This window comes from Cibotium barometz, chromosome 3 (assembly GCF_041138505.1).
Source record: "Cibotium barometz isolate CiBa-2024 chromosome 3, ASM4113850v1, whole genome shotgun sequence".
Classification (NCBI taxonomy): domain Eukaryota; kingdom Viridiplantae; phylum Streptophyta; class Polypodiopsida; order Cyatheales; family Cibotiaceae; genus Cibotium; species Cibotium barometz.
The window spans coordinates 13,503,510-13,525,345 of NC_141048.1; positions in this window are offsets into that span (position 1 = coordinate 13,503,510).

Below are 21,836 nucleotides of genomic sequence, written 5' to 3' on the forward strand. Positions count from 1 at the left end.
ATTATAAAAGTGTTACTTTTAGCATAATTGAATTTCATGCATAGAGGTATGCATAAAAGATATGGGAAGTGATAAGATATGATAAGATGCATGTGGATGTGGATATGGATGTGTATGTATGAATGTAGATATGGGATGTGGATGTATAAATGAGGATGTGAAAATGGAGATAAGCATGTAGATGTGGATGTATGGATGTGAATGTGGATGTGGATGTGGATGTATGAATGTGGATGTATGGATGTATGAATGTGGATGTATGGATGTGAATGAGGATGTAGATGTGGATGCATGGATGTAAATGTGGATGTGGATGTATGGATGTATGCATGTAGATGTGGATGCATGAATGTGGATGTATGGATGTGAATGAGCATATAGATGTGGATGTATGGATGTGAATGTGCATGTGGATATGGATGTATATATGTGAATGGGAATGTGGATGTGGATGTATGTATGCATGTGGATGTGGATATGGATGTGTATGTATGAATGTGGATATGGGATGTGGATGTATAAATGAGGATGTGAAAATGGAGATAAGCATGTAGATGTGGATGCATGAATGTGGATGTATGGATGTGAATGAGGATATAGATGTGGATGTATGGATGTGAATGTGCATGTAGATATGGATGTATATATGTGAATGGGAATGTGGATGTGGATGTATGTATGCATGTGGATGTGGATATGGATGTGTATGTATGAATGTGGATATGGGATGTGGATGTATAAATGAGGATGTGAAAATGGAGATAAGCATGTAGATGTGGATGTATGGATGTGAATGTGGATGTGGACGTGGATGTATGAATGTGGATGTATGGATGTGAATGAGGATGTGGATGTGGATGCATGGATGTAAATGTGGATGTGTATGTATGGATGTATGCATGTAGATGTGGATGCATGAATGTGGATGTATGGATGTGAATGAGGATATAGATGTGGATGTATGGATGTGAATGTGCATGTAGATATGGATGTATAGATGTGAATGGGAATGTGGATCTGGATGTATGTATGTATGTGGATGTGGATGTATGAATGAGGACGTGATAATGAATGTATGCATGTGGATGTGGATATGGATGTGTATATATGAATGCGGATATGGATGTGGATATGGATGTGTATGTATGAATGTGGATATGGGATGTGGATGTATAAATGAGGATGTGAAAATGGAGATAAGCATGTAGATGTGGATGTATGGATATGAATGTGGATGTGGATGTGGATGTATGGATGTGGATATGGATGTGAATATATGATATGTGATGTGAAGGAATCTGAAGTGAAGAGATGGAAAATGATATGATTGGATGAGTACACATATAAATGAAATGTGGAATAAGTAATGTGGATTGTATGAGGGATAATGTGGAAAAATGAGAGAATATAGAAATTGTATTTGTAAACTGTTTGTAAATGCTATTTGTAAATGGCTGTTTTATGTCAAGAATGCTGGGAAAGCATTTTGACCGTCTTGTGATTAAGGTCATGGAGACCTAACTGATAAAGTTGCAACTGCTGACGGAGAGTCAATGGAGGACGTCTCGCGTAGCAAGGTCGGCCGAGGTCTTGACCAGCCTCGGTTCGATTAAAATGGTGAGCTTCCGGTACGGTGGATGAGGGACCAAGGAAGCGGCCTATGAGTGAAGCGCTAGGTCACCTGCGAAGGATCCTAGAGGGTGCTGACCATATGGTGCTCGGGCTCTGGGTCGCCCAGGATATCCACGCGTGCGTCGAGGAAGATATTGGAACAAGGAGTAAGAGTTGTTTTGTGAAACCGGGCATGGATCTGGTTGATTGACCTTGCTGGTCTTCAATGGATGAGTCCATGGCTCTTTATATGGATCTGTTGGTAAATGAATGGGAATGTGGTTGTGGATGTATGTATGTATGAAGATGTAGATGTGGATGTATAGATGTGAATGGGAATGTGGATGTGGATGTATGTATGTATGTGGATGTGGATGTATGTATGTATGTGGATATGGATGTATGAATGAGGACGTGATAGTGGATGTATGCATGAGGATGTGGATGTATGAATGAGGACGTGATAGTGGATATATGCATGTGGATGTAGATGTGGATGTATAGATGTGAATGGGAATGTGGATGTAGATGTATGTATGTATGTGGATATGGATGTATGAATGAGGACGTGATAGTGGATGTATGCAAGTAGATGTGGATGTATGAATGAGGACGTGATAGTGGATGTATGCATGTGGATGTGGATGTATGGATGTGGATGTATGGATGTGGATATGGATGTGTATGTATGAATGTGGATATGGGATGTGGATGTATAAATGAGGATGTGAAAATGGAGGTAAACATGTAGATGTGGATGTATGGATGTGAATGTGGATGTGGATGTGGATGTATGGATGTGAATATATGATATGTGATGTGAAGGAATCTGAAGTGAAGAGATGGAAAATGATGTGATTGGATGAGTACACATATAAATGGAATGAGGAATAAGTAATGTGGATTATATGAGGGATAATGTGGAAAAATTAGAGTTAATATAGAAATTGTATTTGTAAACTGTTTGTAAATGCTGTTTGTAAATGGCTGTTTTATGTCAAGAATGCTGGGAAAGCATTTTGACCGTCTTGTGATTAAGGTCGTGGAGACCTAAGTGATAAAGTTGCAACTGCTGAGACGGAGAGTCAATGGAGGACGTCTCGCGTAGCAAGGTCGGCCGACAACCTTGTTGAAAAATATATAGTGTTTATGCATCGTTACTCTACTCCACCTAAGCCAAGAACTGTGAATTCATTTAATAATTCACTAGTTTTTGGAGCTTCCCTCTTTCTTCAATCCCCATTAGTGGCTCCATCAACATACTTAACCAATTGATTGGTTGGGGGCCTCTACCGTGAACAAAGAATCAAGCAAGTTGTAAGGTAATTAGTGAATATTCATCTTTCTATAATTTCTCAATGTTTCTCTCTTCTCAACCCCTCTCAAGCTTGAGAAGTTTAATTGGTATGGTTTTTTTTAAATGCTATTGAAGTTTGAATAGTAGTGAAGAGTTACATAATTTAATAAATGCTATTGAAGTTAATTTTCATTTATGTTTAAATTCCAATGATTCTTATGTAAATTCTCTCTCTCACTCAAGAAATGGTCATACTCATGACCCATTCTCAATCCAAATCAAGCTTCTCATAAAGCTTTTCCTTAACCCAAGATTAAGCTATGCTTGAGGCCAAATTAATGGCTTTTTTCTATGCTTTTAGTTTATGTATATTAATGATTCAATCCATTATGGATTGATAATCCAATTAGAGATTATTTTAATTATTTCCTTAATGATAAGCATTATCCCTTAGAAAAATTGAGATTTATCAGTCATAGCAGCGGAGCTATGGCAAAATTTTTATAAAAATTATGCATAAAATAATCTCATTCAAAGCATAAAAAGAGGACTTCCTACCATATTCTAGGAATTATCATCCTAGATTAATTGAAAGAATTTCATTACATTCATGGAGAAATTGAATTTTAATATCATGCATAAAGGATAAGTTTTTATATCAAAAGTGTTACTTTTATCATTTTTATTTACTTGCATAGAAGTATGCATAATGGATAAATTTTTATATCAAAAGTGTTACTTTTATCATTTTTATTTACATGCATAGAAGTATGCATAATGGATAAATTTTTATATCAAAAGTGTTACTTTTATCATTTTTATTTACATGCATAGAAGTATGCATAATGGATAAATTTTTATATCAAAAGTGTTACTTTTATCATTTTTATTTACATGCATAGAAGTATGCATAATGGATAAATTTTTATATCAAAAGTGTTACTTTTATCATTTTTATTTACATGCATAGAAGTATGCATAATGGATAAATTTTTATATCAAAAGTGTTACTTTTATCATTTTTATTTACATGCATAGAAGTATGCATAATGGATAAATTTTTATATCAAAAGTGTTACTTTTATCATTTTTATTTACATGCATAGAAGTATGCATAATGGATAAATTTTTATATCAAAAGTGTTACTTTTATCATTTTTATTTACATGCATAGAAGTATGCATAATGGATAAATTTTTATATCAAAAGTGTTACTTTTATCATTTTTATTTACATGCATACAAAGTATGCATAATGGATAAATTTTTATATCAAAAGTGTTACTTTTATCATTTTTATTTACATGCATAGAAGTATGCATAATGGATAAATTTTTATATCAAAAGTGTTACTTTTAGCATAATTGAATTTCATGCATAGAGGTATGCATAAGAGATGAATATTTTATTATAAAAGTGTTACTTTTACAATAATTAAAATTCATGCATAGAGGTATGCATAAGAGATGAATATTTTATTATAAAAGTGTTACTTTTAGCATAATTAAAGAGCCATGGACTCATCCGTTGAGGACCAGCAAGGTCAGTCAACCAGATCCATGCCCGGTTTCACAAAACAACTCTTACTCCTTGTTCCAATATCTTCCTCGACGCACGCGTGGGTATCCTAGGCGACCCAGAGCCCGAGCACCGTATGGTCAGCACCCTCTAGGATCCTTCGCAGGTGACCTAGCGCTTCACTCATAGGCCGCTTCCTTGGTCCCTCATCCACCGGACCGGAAGCTCACCATTTTAATCGAACCGAGGCTGGTCAAGACCTCGGTCGACCTTGCTACGCGAGACGTCCTCCATTGACTCTCCGTCAGCAGTTGCAACTTTATCAGTTAGGTCTCCACGACCTTAATCACAAGACGGTCAAAATGCTTCCCCAGCATTCTTGACATAAAACAGCCATTTACAAACAGTTTACAAATACAGTTTCTATATTAACTCTCATTTTTCCACATTATCCCTCATTAATCCACATTACTTATTCCACATTCCATGTATATGAGTACTCATCCAATCACCTCCTTTTCCATCTCTTCACTTCAGATTCCTTCACATCACATATCATATATTCACATCCATATCCACATCCACATCCACATTCACATCCATACATCCACATCTACATGCTTATCTCCATTTTCACATCCTCATTTATACATCCACATCCCATATCCACATTCATACATACACATCCATATATCCACATCTACATCCACATACATACATACATCCACATCCACATTCCACATTCACATCTATACATCCACATCTGAAGTGAGATCCCTGTTCCCCACTGATCAACGGATTCGGGGTACTAGCAGCGGAAGTAGCACATCATGCGTGGGTAGGGGTCTCACACTCGGGGCCTCGCCCACGGATATCCGGACAAGAGACTAATCCGTCGGTTTGTCCAAAACCGAAACTGGAAAAACTTCCTTTACTCGGAAAGCATGGGCGATTCCACCAGGATAACTCTTTACTCTAACGTAGTCAAGATCATTACGGATCAACTGATCTGACTGTACCTTTAACGGTACTTGGTCAATTCAAGGTAGAAACTTGCACTTGGATCATTGGGATCAACGCTTTTTTCCCCATCAAGAGGCACAGCCGTTGATTCCTATCCATAGAACAATTTCTATCCGGGATTTACTTTATCTATCGTAAAAACAAGTTGAGTCTCGATTTATGGATCCATCAGTCCAGCCTAACCCCATCCGATCCCATGGGTTAGCCAACCGCCCAACCACTGTAGTGATGGGATCCAATTTGGAATTTGGTTAGGTTTTGTCCCGGGTACCAAGGAAAAGAGTTCCAAGGCCCCCTAGCCGGAATTTCATGCAAACATAAAACTAGCCACACCACTTACACACCCAATATGAAAATTGCCTTTTTCTTAGCATCAGCTAACTTTAAAACAATCCTTTAATGAAACCATAGTACCACTGATCACAATCTCCCAATTTATCCAGTTGATTCATAATTTCCTATCATTCCTTCATCAGAGTATCTATGGCATCATTGGCAACTAGAACGCTCACCACCTATCCACACAGAGGCCGTTTCCATAGTTCCTAGCCCATAATACTCGGCAATATAATCACTTATCAAGATGGACTCTCGTTGAAGATCAGCAAGATCAACCAACAGATCCATATAAAAGAGCCATGGACTCATCCGTTGAGGACCAGCAAGGTCAGTCAACCAGGTCCATGCCCGGTTTCACAAAACAACTCTTACTCCTTGTTCCAATATCTTCCTCGATGCACGCGTGGGTATCCTAGGCGACCCAGAGCCCGAGCACCGTATGGTCAGCACCCTCTAAGATCCTTCGCAGGTGACCTAGCGCTTCACTCATAGGCCGCTTCCTTGGTCCCTCATCCACCGTACCGGAAGCTCACCATTTTAATCGAACCGAGGCTGGTCAAGACCTCGGTCGACCTTGCTACGCGAGACGTCCTCCATTGACTCTCCGTCAGCAGTTGCAACTTTATCAGTTAGGTCTCCACGACCTTAATCACAAGACGGTCAAAATGCTTCCCCAGCATTCTTGACATAAAACAGCCATTTACAAACAGCATTTACAAACAGTTTACAAATACAGTTTCTATATTAACTCTCATTTTTCCACATTATCCCTCATTAATCCACATTACTTATTCCACATTCCATGTATATGAGTACTCATCCAATCACCTCCTTTTCCATCTCTTCACTTCAGATTCCTTCACATCACATATCATATATTCACATCCATATCCACATCCATACATCCACATCCACATCCACATTCACATCCATACATCCACATCTACATGCTTATCTCCATTTTCACATCCTCATTTATACATCCACATCCCATATCCACATTCATACATACACATCCATATATCCACATCTACATCCACATACATACATACATCCACATCCACATTCCACATTCACATCTATACATCCACATCTACATTCACATTCACATACATCCACATCCACATTCCCATACATTCACATCTATACATCCACATTCCACATTCACATCTACATTTACATTCACATACATGCATCCACATTTACATGCTTACCTCCATTTTCACATCCTCATTTATACATCCACATCCCATATCCACATTCATACATACACATCTACATCCACATACATACATACATCCACATCCACATTCCACATTCACATCTATACATCCACATCTACATTCACATTCACATACATCCACATCCACATTCCCATACATCCACATCTATACATCCACATTCCACATTCACATCTACATCCACATCTACATCCACATTTACATCTATGCATATACATCTTCATGCATATATCCATTTTCATGTTCATACATCCACACTCCCATCTCCATATCCACACGTGTATCCACATACATACATCCATTTTCACATTCCCATTTATATAACCCCATATACTTTCACATCTAATCTTTTACATCACATCCATTCTCGCCCTATCACAACCCATATATATCTTATCCTATCACATACACTTCTTACCTCATCCCCCCGTACACATCTTAATTCATCTTATCACATCCTAACTTATTTCATAAGCATCTTATCACCTCTTATCACACCTCTTATCACATCCTATCACTTTCCATACACATCTTATCAATTCTTATCACATCTCATACACCTCTTATCACATCTTATCACATTTCATATCTTTTTTTAAAAAAAAAAAAGAGAATTCTTTTATTTGATATAAGATTTCTCTACACATTTATTTATACATAAATTCCATTTAAGGAGACTAACACTTTCGAAATTAAAATAAATCTTTTATGCATCTTCTTATGCATGATTTCAATTTGGTAGGGAATTATACTTTTAGAATAAAAGAATTTCTCTTATGCATCTAAGTTAAGCATAAAATCCATTTATGAGGAAAATCATACTTTTAGTATAAAAAGAATATCTTTTATGCATACCTATATGCATGAAATCCAATATGATAAAAGTAACACTTTTGATATAAAAATTTTTCCTTTATGCATACTTCTATGCATGAAAATTAAAAATGATAAAAGTAACACTTTTGATATAAAAATTTTCCTTTATGCATACTTCTATGCATGAAAATTAAAAATGATAAAAGTAACACTTTTGATATAAAAATTTTCTTTTATGCATACTTTTATGTATGAAATAAAAATGATAAAAGTAACACTTTTGATATAAAAATTTATCCATTATGCATACTTCTATGCATGAAAATAAAAATGGTAAAAATAACACTTTTGATATAAAAATTTATCCTTTATGCATACTTCTATGCATGAAAGTAAAAATGATAAAAGTAACACTTTTGATATAAAAATTTATCCATTATGCATACTTCTATGCATGAAAATAAAAATGGTAAAAATAACACTTTTGATATAAAAATTTATCCTTTATGCATAATATTAAAATTCAATTTCTCCATGATTATAATGAAATTCTTTCAATTAATCTAGGATGATGATTCCTAGAATATGGTAGGAAGTCCTCTTTTTATGCTTTGAATGAAAATTTTTTATGCATAATTTTTATAAAAATTTTGCCATAGCTCCGCTGCTATGACTGATAAATCTCAATTTTTCTAAGGGATAAAGCTTATCATTAAGGAAATAATTAAAATGATTCTCTAATTGGATCCTCAATCCATAATGGATTGAATCATCAATATACATAAACTAAAAGCATAAGAAAAAGCCATTAATTTGGCCTCAAGCATAGCTTTATCTTGGGTTAAGGAAAAGCTTTATGGAAAGCTTGATTTGGATTGAGAATGGGTCATGAGTATGACCATTTCTTGAGTGAGAGAGAGAATTTACATAAGAATCATTAGAATTTAAACATAAATGAAAATTAACTTCAATAGCATTTATTAAATTATGTAACTCTTCACTACTATTCAAACTTCAATAGCATTTAAAAAAAAACCATACCAATTAAACTTCTCAAGCTTGAGAGGGGTTGAGAAGAGAGAAACATTGAGAAATTATAGAAAGATGAATATTCACTAATTACCTTACAACTTGCTTGATTCTTTGTTCACGGTAGAGGCCCCCAACCAATCAATTGGTTAAGTATGTTGATGGAGCCACTAATGGGGATTGAAGAAAGAGGGAAGCTCCAAAAACTAGTGAATTATTAAATGAATTCACAGTTCTTGGCTTAGGTGGAGTAGAGTAACGATGCATAAACACTATATATTTTTCAACAAGGGGAGGCTTCTATTTATAGGAAAAATTGAGCTCCTAACCAAACAAACTGATTCTAGAATTTTCCAAATCAGTTTGGTCAATTTTTGACCATTTTTAGGTGAGTTAAGCTAATTTTTTGGAACTAGACTTGAATGAGGAGAGAGGAGAGATGAAATATCTCAATTTTTATGAGTTTAAAACTCATTCAAGAATGTGAAATATGCACCTCCTTTAAAGAACTCCCCTTCCTTACATATGTCATATTTTTAATATTGCTCATAGTTTTTTACTAATAAACCTTGTACATTTTCAACTCTTCATCTTATGTGAAATATGCACCTCCTTTAAAGAACTCCCCTTCCTTACATATGTCATACTTTTAATATTGCTCATAATTTTTTATTAATAAACCTTGTACATTTTCAACTCTTCATCTTATGTGAAATATGCACCTCCTTTAAAGAACTCCTCTTCCTTACATATGTCATACTTTTAATATTGCTCATAATTTTTTACTAATAAACCTTGTACATTTTCAACTCTTCATCTTATGTGAAATATTTACTCATTTTTGGGTATTTTCTTTTTACAAGTTGGATTTATCTCCTCCCTACACATGGATTGATGCTATTGGTCCATAGGAACCTTAATTGGACCATAGTCTAAAGATTTCTGAAAATCTAGACCCTTAGGCTAAGGTTCTTTATAGCTATTTTCAATTTATTCCAATTGCACATTGGAAAATTCTTTTTGAATTTCTGTTTCAGGGGAACTCATCTGAATTAGAAGAGATATTTTTCTATCCAAAAATATTCAAAATCTGAATATTCTCTCTCTAGAATATTTTTCTCTCTCTAGGCTAAAACAGATAGAAACAAGGTCTTTATATTTCTGAAGAGGGATTGATTACAGGGAAAGATACTAGACATCAAAAAGGGGGTGGGGGGAGGAATCTTACAAGTACGCCCCAAAAGAAGTTCTCTATCTCTTCGGAAGTACCTTGAGAGGTTATCCCCCAGATATTGTGGGCCATATCTGATTACAAAGAAAGTAGGTGACTTAGCCTACGAGCTTCTTTTGCCTCCTCATCTCAAAGTACATAATGTATTTCACGTCAGCCTTCTTAAAAAGAATGTACCAAGCCGGAATCATGTGCTTGATGATGAAATCTTAACTTCTTCAACCCAAGGGCAGATGGAACTCCAACCTGAAGAAATCCTTGATGTTCGAGAAAAGGTTCTCAGGAACAGAATTCTGAGAGAGTTATTGATCAAATGGAAGTTCTATCCTTTTGAAGATGCCACCTGGGAGAAAGAAGCGAACTGTTGCGGGATTACTCCTAGTTTTTGCGAGATGAGGACATCTTGCGTTTTTCAAGTGGGAGAGAATGTAAGATTCCTCCCGTCCGGTATCTTCCCCTGTAATCAAATCCCTCTTCAAAAATATAAAAGATCTTGTTTCAACCTATTTTGGCCTAGAGAGAGAAAATATTCTAGAGAGAGATTATTCAGATTTTGAATATTTTTGGATGGAAAAATATCTCTTCCTATTAAAATAAGTTCCCTCAAAACAAAAGTTTAAAAAGATTTTCAGAAGGTGCATTAGAAATCAAGTATAATCTGTTCAAGAGGCTTTATCCTAGGGGTCCACATTTTCAAAAAAATTTAAATTAAGGTTTTGACGGGCCAATTAGATTCATCCGAATGTGTGGAGAAGATAAATAGAAGAAATAAAGAAAATCCCCCCAAAAATGAGTAAATACTCACATAAGATGAAGAGTGGACTAAGGACCAAAGGAATTACTAAAAAAATGGATTTTTGACACCTCACAATGGGTGCCTACTTCACATGTGGACTTCACATGTGTGGTGGAGTTTAAAATTATGAAAAATTGAGATATTTTATCTCTCCTCTCTCCTAATTCAAGTCTAGTTCCAAAAAGTAAGCTGAACCGACCTAAAAATGGTCAAAAATTGACCAAACTGACCTAAAAATGGTCAAAAATTGACCAAACTGACCTGGAAAATTCTAGAATCAGTTTGCTTGGTCAAAAATTGACCAAACTAACCTGGAAAATTCTAGAATCAGTTTGCTTGGTTAGAAACTCACTTTTTTCTTTAAATAGAAGCCTCCTCTTTGTTGAAGCTTAATAGTGTTTTATGCACTGTTACTCTACTCCTCCTCCCAAGAGCCAAGAACTGTGAATTTCTTAATAATTCACTAGTTTTTTACCATTCCCTCTTCTAAAGAATTGATGGCCACTCTTGTTGCAAACAAGAGTAGATCCCTCAAACCATCAAGCCAACTGTGAATTTCTTAATAATTCACTAGTTTTTGACCATTCCCTCTTCTAAAGAATTGGTGGTCACTCTTGTTGCAAACAAGAGTAGATCCCTCAAACCATCAAGCCAAATGAAAGCTCCCAGAATTTCATGTAAGTAAGAAATCTTACTTTTTCTTATTCTTTTAATGATTTTCTAAATTGTTTGTTATCTTAAAATGACAAACAGATGCTATGCCTTCTTGGAAAGGCTTTCCCCCTCTCTCATTCTTAAAATCAGCCCTTCTTTATCCTAGTTAAGTGATCTAATTGTTGGAATTCAACTTTTCATATTGTTTCTCTCTTAAAAGTGAAAATTGATTAGTTTAGAATGCTTTAAACCAATTGGGGATAATTCCTAGGTAGATAAAGGTTAGAAAAATTGAAAAATGGTCAGCCATACAAAGGAGGTTATGGTAAAACTTTCTAAAAAATTATGAAATAAATTTTATCTTTTATTAATCAAAAAGAGTAATCCCCATCGTTTGTGTATTCTAAAAGTGTCATTTTCATTCATGCATAGAAAGATGCATATTGATTATTTTTTTATTATAAAAGAGTGATTTTTAATAGAATTAAATACTATGCATAGAAAGATGCATATTGATTTTTTAAATTATTATAAAAGAGTGATTTTTTATAGAATTACAAAAGTGTTAATTTCATCAAAATGGATTTTATGCATAAATAGATGCATAAAAGAATATTTTTTATTTATAAAATTGTTACTTTCATCAAAATGGATTTTATGCATAAATAGATGCATAAAAGAATATTTTTTTAATTATAAAAGTGTTACTTTCATCAAAATGGATTTTGTGCATAATAGATGCATAAAAGAATTTTTTTTATTATAAAAGTGTTATTTTTATCAAAATGGGTTTTATGCATAAATTGATGCATAAAAGAATATTTTTTTAATTATAAAAGTGTTACTTTCATCAAAATGGATTATTATGCATAGATAGATGCATAAAAGAATATTTTTATTATAAAAGTGTTACTTTCATTAAAATGGACTTTTATGCATAAAATGATACATAAAAGACATTTTTTATTACAAAAGTGTTGCTTTCACCAATATTGATTTTTATGCATAAAATGATGCATAAAAGAATTTGTTTTATCAAAATAAGTGTTCACTTTAATCCTATGTTTAAATCCCATGAATATTGAAAAAATGAATAAGTAAATACTCAGTGAAGGAAAATTATACCGTTTTATATTCTCTAGGATGGTAATGAGAAAATTCAGAAAAATATCAAAGTCGAAATTTAGATAAATGACTAATTTATTCCTCATAGGAATTCATGTTTAGTTTTGAATTCAGTAAAGTAGTAATTGAAATATTACCTTCGAGAAAGATAGTTCAGGGAGAACCTTTCCAGACTCAAACCCTGAATCAGACTATGACCAAGACGTAACTCCTTTGTGACTTTCAAGAAATGACGATGTGACCAGTTCAATAATCTACACTCAAATCACCCACCGAATCTAAAACTAAGTTGAGACGTTTGATTTTGATGTGAGGATCAAGATTTTAGAATTCGAGGAATTCTGCTTGGGAATCTAGACCTGTGATCTAGAAGTCTCAGGATACCGAATTAAGATATACTCATTGTATTCAAAAGAAAATCAAAACTGAAAACTTGCATAGAAACCCTATTTTCTTAAAGGACTGTCTTACGTTAGAATGCTAGTGGAGGGAGCATTTGGTATATGTGTGTCTAAGGGAAGTTCGGTTGCAACAGCTATGGGTAGCGGGGAGTGTTCAAAGGACGGCTCACGCGGTAACAAACGGCCCAGGTCTGACCAGCCTGTGTATGGTGTAAAATGGTGTGCTTCCGGTACGATGGGTGAGGGTCGACGAAGCGGTCCCTGAGAGTGAAGTTCCAGGACACCTAAGGAGGATCCTAGAGGGTTCTGACCAGGAGATGCACAGGTGTGAGATCCCTGTTCCCACCGAGCAACGGATTCGGGGTACTAGCAGCGAAAGTAGCACTTCTCGCGCGGGGAAGGGGTCCCACACTCGGGGCCTCGCCCACGGATATCCGGACAAGAGACTAATCCGTCGGTTTGTCCAAAACCGAAACCGGAAAAACTTCCTTTACCCGGAAAGCACGGGCGATTCCACCAGGATAACTCTTTACTCTAACGTAGTCAAGATCATTACTGATCAAACTGATCTGACTGCACCTTTAACGGTACTTGGTCAAATCAAGGAAGAACTTGCACTTGGATCATTGGGATCAACGCTTTTTTCCCCATCAAGAGGCACAGCCGTTGATTCCTATCCATAGAACAATTTCTATCCGGGATTTACTTCATCTATCGTAATAATAGAAATTAAATCTCGATTTACGGATCCATCAGTCCAGCCTAACCCCATCCGATCCCATGGGTTAGCCAACCGCCCAACCACTGTAGTGATGGGATCCAATTTGGAATTTGGTTAGGTTTTGTCCCGGGTACCAAGGAAAAGAGTTCCAAGGCCCCCTAGCCGGAAGTTCATGCAAACATAGAACTAGCCACACCACTTACACACCCAATATGAAATTGCCTTTTTCTTAGCATCAACTAACTTTAAAACAATCCTTTAATGAAACCATAGTACCACTGATCATAATCTTCCAATTTATCCGGTTGATTCATAATTTCCCATAATTCCTTCATCAGAGTATCTATGGCATCATTGGCAACTAGAACGCTCACCACCTGTCCACACAAGGGCCTTTTCAATAGTTCCTAGCCCATAATACTCGGCAATATAATCACTTATAAAAATCAAGATGGACTCTCGTTGAAGATCAGCAAGATCAACCAACAGATCCATATAAAGAGCCATGGACTCATCCATTGAAGACCAGCAAGGTCAATCAACCAGATCCATGCCCGGTTTCACAAAACAACTCTTACTCCTTGTTCCAATATCTTCCTCGACGCACGCGTGGGTATCCTGGGCGACCCAGAGCCCGAGCACCGTATGGTCAGCACCCTCTAGGATCCTTCGCAGGTGACCTAGCGCTTCACTCATAGGCCGCTTCCTTGGTCCCTCATCCACCGTACCGGAAGCTCACCATTTAAATCGAACCGAGGCTAGTCAAGACCTCGGTCGACCTTGCTACGCGAGACGTCCTCCATTGACTCTCCGTCAGCAGTTGCAACTTTAACAGTTAGGTCTTCATGACCTTAATCCACAAGATGGTCAAAATGCTTCCCCAGCATTCTTGACATAAAACAGTCATTTACAAACAGTCACAAAATACAGTTTCTAAATCAAACTCTCGTCTTTCCACATTATCCCTCCTTAGTCCACATTACTTATTCCACATTCCATTCAATGTGTACTCATTCTCATCCATTTCCTCATATCGACGACACATTAATTCACATTCACATTCATACATCCACATTTACATGGATACATCCATTTTCACATCCTCATTTATACATCCACATCCCATATCCACATTCATACATACACATCCATATCCACATCCATACATCCACATTCACATCCACATTCACATTCACATCCACATTCACATCCTCATTTATATATCCACATCCACATCCATATTCACATCCATACATCCACATCTACATGCATACCTCCATTTTCACATCCTCATTTATACATCCACATCCCTTATCTACATTCATACATACACATCCATATCCACATCCATACATCCACATCCACATCCACATTCATATTCACATCCATATATCCACATCTACATGCATACATCCATTATCACGTCCTCATTCATACATCCACATCCACATACATACATACATCCACATCCACATACATACATACATCCACATCCACATTCCCATTCACATCTATACATCCACATCTACATCCACATACATACATACATCCACATCCACATTCCCATTCACATCTATACATCCACATCTACATCCACATTCATATACATCCACATCCACATTCCCATTCACATCTATACATCCACATCTACATCCACATACATACATACATCCACATCCACATTCCCATTCACATCTATACATCCACATCTACATCCACATTCATATACATCCACATCCACATTCCCATTCACATCTATACATTCACATCTACATCCACATACATACATACATCCACATCCACATTCCCATTCACATCTATACATCCACATCTACATCCACATTCACATCTATGCATATACATCTTCATGCATACATCCATTTTCACATTCATACATCCATACTCCCATCTCCACATCCACACATCCACATACATACATCCATTTCCACATTCCCATTCATGTAACCCCATATGTCTTCACATCTAATCTTTTACATCACATCCATTCTCGCCCTATCACAACCCATATACATCCTATTCTCTCACATACACTTCTTACCTCATCCCATACACATCTTATCACATCCTATCACTTTCCATACGCATCTTATCAATTCTTATCACATCTCATACACCTCTTATCACATCTTATCACATTTCATATCTTTTTAAAAAAAAAAGAGAATTCTTATATTTGATATAAGATTTCTCTACACATTTATTTATACATAAATTCCATTTCAGGAGACTAACACTTTCGAAATTAAAATCAATCTTTTATGCATCTTCTTATGCATAAATTCAGTTTGGTAGGAAATTACACTTTTAGAATAAAAGAATTTCTCTTATGCATCTAAGTTAAGCATAAAATCCATTTATGAGAAAAATCACACTTTTAGTATAAAAAGAATATCTTTTATGCATACCTATATGCATGAAATCCAATATGATAAAAGTAACACTCTTACAATAAAATAATCAACTTTTATGCATACCTCTATGCATGAAATTCAATTATGATAAAAGTCACACTTTTATAATAAAATAATCAACTCTTATGCATACTTCTATGCATGAAAATTAAAAATGATAAAAGTAACACTTTTGATATAAAAAAATTTCTTTTATGCATACTTCTATGCATGAAAATTAAAAATGATAAAAGTAACACTTTTGATATTAAAAAAATTTCTTTTATGCATACTTCTATGCATGAAAATTAAAAATGATAAAAATAACACTTTTGATATAAAAATTTATCCATTATGCATACTTCTATGCATGAAATAAAAATGGTAAAAATAACACTTTTGATATAAAAATTTATCCATTATGCATACTTCTATGCATGAAATAAAAATGGTAAAAATAACACTTTTGATATAAAAATTTATCCATTATGCATACTTCTATGCATGAAATAAAAATGGTAAAAATAACACTTTTGATATAAAAACTTATCCTTTATGCATGATATTAAAATTCAATTTCTCCATGATTGTAATGAAATTCTTTCAATTAATCTAGGATGATAATTCCTAGAATATGGTAGGAAGTCCTCTTTTTATGCTTTGAATGAGATTATTTTATGCATAATTTTTATAAAAATTTTGCCATAGCTCCGCTGCTATGACTGATAAATCTCAATTTTTCTAAGAGATAATGCTTATCATTAAGAAAATAATTAAAATAATCTCTTATTGCATTATTAATCCATAATGGATTGAATCATTAATATACATAAACTAAAAGCATAGAAAAAAGTCATTAATTTGGCCTCAAGCATAGCTTAATCTTGGGTTAAGGAAAAGCTTTATGAAAAGCTTAATTTGGATTGAGAATGGGTCATGAGTATGACCATTTCTTGAGTGAGAGAGAGAATTTACATAAAAATCATTAGACTTAAAACATAAATGAAAATTAACTTCAATAGCATTATGTAACTCTTCACTACTATTCAAACTTCAATAGCATTTAAAAAACCATACCAATTAAACTTCTCAAGCTTGAGAGGGGTTGAGAAGAGAGAAACATTGAGAAATTATAGAAAGATCAATATTCACTAATTACCTTACAACTTGCTTGATTCTTTGTTCACGGTAGAGGCCCCCAACCAATCAATTGGTTAAGTATGTTGATGGAGCCACTAATGGGGATTGAAGAAAGAGGGAAGCTCCAAAAACTAGTGAATTATTAAATGAATTCACAGTTCTTGGCTTAGGTGGAGTAGAGTAACGATGCATAAACACTATATTTTTTTTCAACAAGGGGGAGGCTTCTATTTATAGGAAAAATTGAGCTCCTAACCAAACAAACTGATTCTAGAATTTTCTAAATCAGTTTGGTCAATATTTGACCATTTTTAGGTCAGTTAAGCTAACTTTTTGGAACAAGACTTAAATGAGGAGAGAGGAGAGATGAATTATCTCAATTTTTATGAGTTTAAAACTCATTCAAGCATGTGAAATATGCACCTCCTTTAAAGAACTCTCTTTCCTTACATATGTGTCATAATGGAATCATTTTAATATTGCTCATAGTTTTTTACTAATAAACCTTGTACATTTTCAACTCTTCACCTTATGTGAGTATTTACTCATTTTTGGGTATCTTCTTTTTACAAATTTGGATTTATCTCTTCCCTACACATGGATTGATGCTATTGGCCCATAGGAACCTTAATTGGACCATAGTCTAAAGATTTCTGAAAATCTAGACCCTGAGACTAAGGTTCTTTATACCTATTTCCAATTAATTCCAATTGCACATTGGAAAATTCTTTTTGAATTTCTGTTTCAGGGGAACTCATCTGAATTATAAGAGATATTTTTCTATCCAAAAATATTCAAAATCTGAATATTCTCTCTCTAGAATAATTTTCCTCTCTCTAGGCTAAAATAGTTAGCAACAGGGTCTTTATATTTCTGAAGAGGGTTGATTACAGGGGAAGATACTAGACATCAATGGGGGAGGAATCTTACATTCTACCCCACTTAAAAAACGCGAGATGTCCTCATCTCGCAACTTGTGATAATTTCGCAAGATTCACGAATATGAGACTTAGAGAAAAATTTTAATCAAGATTAACCACCAAGATAAGTCTTAAAGAGAGCAAGATTCAAAATACGAACAAGATTTAAACTTTATTCATTCTCGGAACTTATACAGTAAAGATAGAAGAACTCTTTACACTTCCATAAGCCCGTCCATCATATGATCACAAAAGCAGCACTCACAAGCTGCACAAGTATAAGGTAACTCATCTATGGGAATAATTCTGTTGGTTATTGCCGCACCTATCTCAGTGGTATGAGGTGATCTAACAAAAGGACCTCTAAGAGGCAAGCCAAAAACGGGGTAAAGGCATATCTTCTCATGAGGAAGAAAACACGCCAGTAAGAAGACCCGCTCAGAAAACCCAGGATGCCTTGATCTCATGACGCAGTAGTATCGGGGACCCAAACCCAAGGCTTCGATAACCATGGCCAAGCGGACATTGTTACGAAAGTGCTGCTGACCCCAGGGTGTTACCCTAGTTATGTCTTGATAGGTCCGCCATTTGGTCTGCGCTACAGAAGTTCCTAGGTGAGGAAAAAGTGAGCGCTCATACTGTTCTATAAAATCCTTCTTCACAGACTCACTTGCGTCTTGAAGGTGAGGAATCATTATGGATAAAACTAATTCTTGTTGCCAAGCCATGAAGGAGATTAAGAAAGAAAGGAGATCGATGGGAGTAAGATTACTGTGAATGACAAGTAAAAGTTACGACTTATATAAAGGAAGGAGCTAGCGTAACTTAGAAGCCAACGGTAACTTGCCACTGAAGTTTTACCGTCTTTCCATGATTTGGGTTTGGCATATTTTTCTATAGAAGGCATTTAGAACTTTGAGATGAGGAGATAAAAGAAGTTCGTAAGCTAAATCACCTACTTTCTTTGGTCCACAATATCTGGGAGATAATTTCTTATACTTCCCAAGAGATAAAGAACTTCTTTTGGGCCGTACTCGAGACCAAAACCTTGATATCCAAAACATCGATTCTCACTTCTGAACTCGTTGTTCTGAATCCTTAAAACAGGTGGGACTCTTGAGAAGTATTCAGGAAAAAGGTTCTTCCTTTTTTAAACAGAATCTTTCTTTTATTTTAGAGAGAGAATAATTATAAGATCAGAAAGGAAGATTCTTACTCCTGTATACCTCTAAGGCTGGGGGAGGAATCTTACATTCTACCCCACTTAAAAGGTGCAAGATGTCCTCATCTCGCAAGTAGAGGACAACTTTTTTGCTTAAGATCCAATTTATTCTGGGGTTCCTTATATTCCGGTCAACCCAACAGAATATGGGGATAAATATCCCTTATATAGAACTCATCATTAAATAACAATTCATTCAGATCATATCATTCATATCTTTAACACGATAATGGTCCATTAGACCAAAAAATTTCCTTCTGAACATTCCTCCACGGAATTTAAGTTAAGCAAGTTCTCAATTTGTCATCCCTTAACTTGATCTACCGTCTCAAGTATTAACAGTAGCAATTTGACAACATAATCCACTAATCTCATAGTGATTTGCTGAATCATTTTCATCATTTATCATTACAGGGACTCGTCCCAATCATCCACATTGTGGTTTCGCTCAGCTTATTATATTTCAATCCATTTTCAAGGATCATCATTTTTCAATCAGAATCCAAATCAATTCATCAGTTCCCAAACAGAATTAAAAATCATATCAACCACATTCAAAATCATCATCTGGATAGCATTAACGCTTATAATTTCAAGTCTTAGATTTACTCATATATACTGTCGGTAAAGAGCTGCAGTTATACCCTCGGTATATACGGATAGTCATGATACTCGAAACTATAAGGTAAATACCATCATGTCTAGGTCTCAAGCAAGTCAGGGTTCCATACAATTGCGGTACTTCCAATTGAAGACCCAATTACTAATTTACGAATTTCAATTTGAATTAACAATTTGTATGATATATATCAAACAATTACAACCTTTTTGTGCGTCTTGATAAACTTTTGACATAATTTGCTCCTCAGTTGATCTTATTGGAGATCTATGACTTAAGTCTGATAAATAGATTTTTCTTTATCCGATCGTCCGTAAAAAAAAACATTTGTATATTTATATACAAGTTGTAATAATTACATAGAGTGGCTCGGCTCCAAAATTTAAAATCTCTTCGAGAGACGCATAAGACGACGGTACTGGGCCATAGTCATGCCCTGTTACATAAGTTCTCTAACTGCGAAGGGAGCTATTATTTTCTCCTTAGGGATAAATCGACTAAGGAGTCTATAAACTCGGCAAGCACGTCTGAAATTTTGAGGCGTTGAAAGATATAGAATGACACCACGCGTCATTTTCAGCTTTATCAAAATCATGGCCAATGAGAGGTTCTGTCTCAGCATTGCATGTCGGTTATAAGAGGCGTGGATATATAGCCCTGCAACCCACTTATGCTGTTGTCTCTCCACTGGGTTAGGAAAATATAATTCCTCAAAATGGCGTGCGAGTCTTGCTCGGCTTGTTCGTGTTGAAGCGGAAGAGATGAGATGCTCGAAGGCAAATGCAATCATATCTTGAGACTGGGTGAGGTCGGGAATACCAGATAAATGGGGAACTTCCATCTATAAAAACAATTTCTTTGATTAAAATTTCTTCATTAAAGAAGCTTACGGAATGAAAATACATTATGAAAATGCTGTTTCTGAATTCTTATTACCAATTTCAGATAAGAATTTAATTATCTTTATTAGCTTTCAAAACCGCTCTGATACCAACTGTGAGATCCCTGTTCCCACCGAGCAACGGATTCGGGGTACTAGCAGCGGAAGTAGCACTTCTCGCGCGGGACAGGGGTCCCACACTCGGGGCCTCGCCCACGGATATCCGGACAAGAGACTAATCCGTCGGTTTGTCCAAAACCGAAACCGGAAAAACTTCCTTTACCCGGAAAGCACAGGCGATTCCACCAGGATAACTCTTTACTCTAACGTAGTCAAGATCATTACTGATCAAACTGATCTGACTGCACCTTTAACGATACTTGGTCAAATCAAGGAAGAACTTGCACTTGGATCATTGGGATCAACGCTTTTTTCCCCATCAAGAGGCACAGCCGTTGATTCCTATCCATAGAACAATTTCTATCCGGGATTTACTTCATCTATCGTAATAATAGAAATTAAATCTCGATTTACGGATCCATCAGTCCAGCCTAACCCCATCCGATCCCATGGGTTAGCCAACCGCCCAACCACTGTAGTGATGGGATCCAATTTGGAATTTGGTTAGGTTTTGTCCTGGGTACCAAGGAAAAGAGTTCCAAGGCCCCCTAGCCGGAAGTTCATGCAAACATAGAACTAGCCACACCACTTACACACCCAATATGAAATTGCCTTTTTCTTAGCATCAACTAACTTTAAAACAATCCTTTAATGAAACCATAGTACCACTGATCATAATCTTCCAATTTATTCGGTTGATTCATAATTTCCCATAATTCCTTC